The sequence below is a fragment of the Furipterus horrens genome, unplaced genomic scaffold (genome assembly GCF_987537825.1).
Source record: "Furipterus horrens unplaced genomic scaffold, mFurHor1.1.pri manual_scaffold_2, whole genome shotgun sequence".
Taxonomy (NCBI): domain Eukaryota; kingdom Metazoa; phylum Chordata; class Mammalia; order Chiroptera; family Furipteridae; genus Furipterus; species Furipterus horrens.
The window spans coordinates 6,555,154-6,561,602 of record NW_028327172.1 but is presented as its reverse complement, the minus strand read 5'-3'; the positions used below and the strand labels follow the sequence as shown (position 1 = coordinate 6,561,602).

The window sequence follows — 6,449 nt, the reverse complement described above, 5'->3', positions numbered from 1 at the left end:
GAGGAGGAGCTGAAAGGTTTTCCTGGAGCCCTAGCTGGTATGGCTCAGTGGATTGAGTGCCGGCTTGAGAACCAAAGAACCAAAGGGTTGACAGTTCAATTCCCAGTCAGGGCACATGCCTGGGTTGCAGGCCAGGTCCCCAGCTGGGGGAGCACAAGAGGCAACCACACATTGATGTTTCTTTCCCTCTGTTTCTCCTTTCCTTCCCCCCTCTCTAAAAACAAATAAATAAAATCTTAAAAAAAAAAAAAAAAAAGTCCTCCTGGAGGAGGAAGGGAGAATGGGGGAGGGGAAGGATCCACAGAGGGGCTCTTCAGCTTCCTTCCTCTTTGGTAGAATTGTCAGTTTCTGACTGCCCGGACCATTTCCCAGCAATTCCACTCCTAGGTATTCATGCCAGAGAAACATTCACACAGCTCCATAAGGGGACATGGATGAGGGACATTGCCGAGGCACCTTAAGTGTCCCTCACTGGGAGAGTGGAAAAGTAAAATGGGGTGGTTATGCCTCGTGGCAGCAGCGAGAAGTGTGCTGGGTTTTAATGTAGGGTTCCTTACAGTCATGCTTGGCTAAATCACTGACCCTTGGCGACTGATTCAATCCCAAGCCCCTCTTCCCTCCCTGGAAATCTGGGCCTGGGGACTGAAAGTTCCAATCCTCTAACCACCTGATTGTCTCCTACTGGCAACCAGCCCCCACCCTTCGGTGGGGTCCAAAAGTCACTGCATTCCCACAGCTGAAGATACCTTTGTCTCTCTCAGCTCAGGAAATTTCCAGGATTTTGGAGTTGTGAATCTGGAACCACAGAGAGTGGGGCAAAAGTAGGTTTACAGTTGTGAGTACACAAAATACGGAGTTTATTCTTGTATTATTATTCATTAATCATTGTATTATTTTTCTTTTCTTTTTGTTAAAGATGTTTTATTACTACCAGCAGGAGGGACATGCACGGGCAATGGGTACACTGGGCTCAGGTATGTGCGGTCTGTGAGGAGATGATGATCACGGGGAAGCTGGAAGGCAAGGGCAGGTCTGGAGGCCAGCTCCAAGGGCTGCTCAGGTATGCTTCCTGGAACGGCTAAAGGACTGAGGGCGAGCTACCCCTAGGCCGCCAATAAGATTAAGAAATTCTTGGAAATCTAGCTGCCCATCATTGTTCATGTCTAGTTTCTTCATCATGCCTTCCGGCTCTTTGTGAAGGCAGCCTGTTCTGTACTCATGAAGGTTAGGAACTCAGCCTTGGGAAGGGTACGGCTGTTCCTGTCCTTTCCAGCGTACCTCTGGAACACAGCAATCAGGGACCCGATGCACCGCCCAGTCTCTGTAGGGCTCGACGTTTCTGCCAGGTCGGAGTAGAGCGAGGAGCGGAGGCTCTGAACGGGGGAGCAGAGGCCGTGAACAGGGAGCGACGCAGCGAGCTCTGGGCCTGATTATTGTATTATTTTTTATACGAACAACTATAAACCTACTTTTGCTCGCCCTGTATAGGAGGAATCTATTTTGACCAATTATATATTTCTTATAAGTCACCATATCACACTATCAGAAGGACCATGTTACACTGTCTTGATATTCCTGAAACTTCACACTGATGTCCACTATAGAAACCATCCTCATTTCAAAGCTGTGGGGGAAATGTTCATCTTAGATTTGATACTGTAATCTATAGACTCGCTCACACCTCTCCTGCCCCCGACCTATTACAGTGATGAGTTGCTTAACTACGGGGACACGTTCTGAGAAATGTGTTGTTAGGTGACTTCACCACTGTGTGAACACCACAGAGCCCATTTTCACAAACCTAGGCGGCCCAGCCTACTGCACCCCTGGGCTGCATGGACGAGGCTCTTGCTCCTCGGCTACAAACCTGTGCAGCCTGTTACGGCACTGAATCCTGGGGGCCACTGTAACACAACGGTATTTGTGTATCTAAACACAGAAAAGGTACAGTAAAAATACAGTTTACGAGATAAAAAATTGGTCCCCCTGTATAGGGCGCTTACCATGCACGGAGTCCGCAGGACTGGAAGTGGCTCTGGGTGAGTCACTGAGTCACGGTGAGTGGATGTGAAGGCCTAGGACCTTTACTATACACTACTGTAGACTTTCTAAACACTGCACACTTAGGCTACATTAAATTTATTTTAAAATATTTTTATTTCTTTAATAATAAATTAAACCTTAGCTTACTCTTTTACTTTCTAAGCTTTAAAACTTTTAAAACTTTTCTACTCTTTTATAATAACATTTAGTATATTTTTTACTATTTTTATTTTTAATTATGTTTAAGTATATTTTATTGATTATGCTCTTACTGTTGTTCCAATTTCTTTTCCCTTTGCTTCCCTCTGCTCAAGTTATAACCCCCTTCCCTCCAGCAATCCCACCCCCCCTTAGTTCATGTCCATGGGTCGTGCATATAAGTTCTTTGGCTTCACCCTTTCCTATATTATTCTTAACTTCCCCCTGTCTGTTTTGTTCCTGCCAATTATGCTTCTTAGGCCCTGCACCATTTCCCCGTTCTTCCCCCTTCCACCTCCCAGCTGATAACCCTGCAAATGATCCCCATACCTATGATTCTGTTCCTATTCTGGTTTGCTTATTGGATTTTCTTTTTATGTTTAGATTCAGTTGTTGATAGTTGTGAGTTTGTTGTCATTTTAATAGTCATAGTTTTGATCTTCTTTTTCTTAAATAAGTCCCTTTAACATTTCATATAATAATGGCTTGGTGATGATGAACTCCTTTAGCTTTACCTTGTCTGGGAAGCACTTTATCTGCCCTTCCATTCTATATAGCTTTGCTGGATAGAGTAATCTTGGTTGTAGGTCCTTGCTTTTCATCACTTTGAATATTTCTTGTCAGTCCCTTCTTGCCTGCAAAGTTTCTTTTGAGCCATATGGGACTGGCGCCCCTCTAGCTGCTGCTCTGGCCATCGTTCCCAGAGTGGGTGGGTCTGCGGACGTTCTAGGACTGTGGGGGCCCTTTAAACAAGCGGACTCTGCTGAGAACAGCAATGTCTGCCTCCGCCCCAACCCCCACTGGTTTGCACAGTCAGAAGCAATGAGGCTTTATTTTCCCCAGCGCTGGAATTGTGAGCTGTGTGGTCTGGTCTGGTGCTGAGAGTGCTCCCCAGGTGTCCCTCCTGACTTTTTAAAATGTGTGACTGGGCCTTCTGCCTACCTGCTGCTGCTGCCGCCGCCACCACACCTTGTCCTCTCCACCCCAGCTCCACCCCGGCTCCACCCCACCTACCTGTCTGGATGAGTATTTGTTCTTTGTATCTGTTTGTTGGACTTCCATGCAGCTCAGTTTTCTGGAACTTCTGGTTGTCTCCAATTTTGAGGCAGTTGTATTCCTTCTTAGTTGTGGAAGGAGATGCAGTGTATCTACCTTCACCTCCATCTTGGCTGAACACTTAGTTTTTTTTTAAAGATTTTATTTATTTATAGAGAGGAGGGAAGGAAGGGAGAAAAAGAAGGAGAAAAACATCGATGTGTGAGAGATAAATTGATCAGTTGCCTCTCACACGCCCCCAAGACCTGGCACACAACCCAGGCACGTGCCCTGACTCTTACCGAGCAAACAGGGGGCTCGTTCATGTGGTTCCTTGGTGTAAGACCCAACAATTAGTGTTGAGAAAAACAAGTCTTTATTTATAATATTCCAATCTGGGGGTGGGGGGGAGCATTCCTGCTCAGAGTCCTGTTTTCCCCCGAGACCCAGCACTTCCCTTGCTCCCCAAAAGGCTATAAGCCAACCCAAACCAAATAGTTCCTCATTCCTTATCTCTCAGCTCTCTCCTTCAAGATCTGGAGTATGATGTCATCACTTTCGGTATAATAGTCCAGAAAAGTATGTGCTGTGTTACACTGGATCATGGTGAAGTCCAGGGAAGGCGCAAGTCCTAAGACAGTCCTCTCCATCAGTGTTCCCAGTAGCTCCCATCCGTATGTGCCTAGTTGGGAGGTCCCGCCCGTGTCAGTGTTCTCCATGCTCTTAGTCTAGAACCATGTGGCACCTCCTTACACACCCAACCTCATGGCGGGCTGGTGGGTCCCTCTGCAGTCTTTCAAACCACATGGTCCAGCACGCAAATGCCTGCCATCTTTTGTCTAAATCCTAATCACAGCCTGTGATGCAGTGGATATGGTGACCAGTCACAGCCACCCACGGAAATCTTGGGCAGGCCCCGTGGACTCTCCACCATCACTCTATGGTCAAAGTTCCTCCCATCTTCCTGGTGCTAGACAGGGGCCAAAACTATCTGCATAACTAAGAAACTAGCTACCAGCCATAGATATGCAAAGTACCTTAAAAGCTGTATTATTTCCTTCCCCAACCCCCCAAACCAGGGGCTGTGGGAAATTTGGGGATAGCCTCCTCCTGCCCTGTTACATGACTAGGAATCAAACTGGTGACCTTTGGGTTCACAGGTTGGCATTCAATCCACTGAGCCACACCAGCCAGGGCTAATAATACTTGCTTTAAAACAAAAACATGCCCTGGCTGGTGTGGTTCAGTGGATTGAGCGCTGGCTTGCAAACTGAAAGGTCGCTGGTTGATTTCCAGCCAGGGCACATGCCTGAGTTGCAGGACAGGTCACCAGTTACGTGCATGTGAGAGGCAACTGATTGATGTATTGATGTATCTCTAGTTCCCTGATGTTTCTTTCCCTTTCTTTCTCCCTCCCTTCCCCTCTCTCTAAAAGTAAATAAAATCTTTTTTAAAAATTAAAAAAACACAAAAATTGTACAGTTATGCAAAATTATTTTCTTTCTTTATATCCATCTATAAGCTTTTTTCTATTTAAATTCAAAAATAAATTTTTTTTTACTTTTGAAACTTTTTGGTTAAAAGCTATGACACAAACATACACATTAGCCTAGACCTACACAGCACACTCTTCCACCTACTTTCCCACTGGAAGCTCTTCAAGGGCTATAACAGGCAAGGAGTTGCCATCTGCCCATGATGACAATGCTTCTTCTGGAGCACCTCTTGAAGGACCTGCCTGAGGTTCTTCTTGAGGAGGTGTCACTCTTTTCAGAAAGTGCTACCACTGTGAGATCAGCAGGCCATAGGAATTTTTCAGCCACATTATAATCTTATGGGACCACTGTTATAGGCAAGCAAGATTGTACATTATTCTGAATTATTACTGTGCTTGGACTTATACAAGAGCATTTTAAGATGGAGTGTCAGTGTTGGACGTTTTCTCCACTGGAATTTCAGGAAAGCTTCCACAGCAAAGGGAGATGCCTGTCTAGGTCACAGAGGTAAAAGCTGAGCCACAAGAGTGTAATGCTTCAGTATCATGGCAACTGGATGCTGGTCTTGGGGGGTCTCAAGGATTTCTGTGTGACCTTGGGAGGGTACAATCTCTGGACTCACTTTAAAAAACTGGAAATCAGTACTGACTGGTGTAGCTCAGTTGGTTGGGCATTGTCCTGTACACAGAAAGGTCATAGGTTCGATTTCCTGTCTGGGCACATGCCTGGGTTGCAGGTACTGTCACCAGTGGGGAAGGGCACAAGAGACAACCGATCATGTTTCATGTTTCTCTTCCTCTTTCTTCCTCCCTTCCCCTCTCTCTATAAATAAAATTTTTTAAAAACCTGGAAATCATGGGAAGCATTTATGTTAGTCCCTTGACATCTTGTTTTTAGGTGTATCCTCTGAATCAAATAAATTATTATAAAATGATTTTTAATAAATTAAAACTGGGAATCATAACCATTAGGGATGCTCTGCATATGCCCACACTCCACTTGACTCATCTTTGCATGCCCTTGTCCAGCGGCTCCCCGATGTTTTTCCAAAGAAAGTGTTACGTATCTAAGAAAAGAGATAATGTGTCCAAGATCACATCGCTGGCAGATGGGAAGTAATTCCGTCTCCCCTGTTCCCACACTAAGACCCTTTCCGCTCCAGCACCGGTTCTTTTCCCGCGCCGGGCATCTTCTAGCGGTGGAAGGTTGGTCAGGGAAAGGCAAAAGCGACCCGATCAAAAGCTCTTCCTTCATGGCAGCAAAATACGCCCGATTAGCATCTCAACGGAGGGCGAACAGTGGACGTGGCCAGCCGGCTCAGGGCGACCCCTCCTCGGTGAGCCAGGGTCCTCCCTCCCCGCCTGGGGGTGGAGTGCTGCCTGAGCCCGCGGGCCCTTCGCTCCGCCCAACGGGTCCTGGGATTCTAACGGAGCCGCGTGCGCGGGGCGGGGCCGCGCGTGATTGGCCCCGCCGGGTTTGGGGGCGGGCCCTCGGCGGGCTGGCTTGGCTGGCGCCGACAATGAGGCTCCATAAAAGGGAACGGCGGGGGTCTGGGGCCCCGGATTGAGCCCTCCCCGCCCGGGGTCCTGACGCTCCAGGTCTCACGGAGGCCCAGGCGCGCCCGTCGCTGGTTCGGCGGGCGGCGGGGAGGGGGCGGCGGGCGGCGGGCGGCGGGGA

General features: G+C 47.6%; 1 pseudogene; it reads right to left on the bottom strand.

Annotated features, from left to right (window-relative positions):
- Window positions 1–1,056: 1,056 nt before the first annotated feature.
- LOC150017589 (protein S100-A11 pseudogene) lies at window positions 1,057–3,602 on the bottom strand (annotated as a pseudogene).
- Window positions 3,603–6,449: the final 2,847 nt, after the last annotated feature.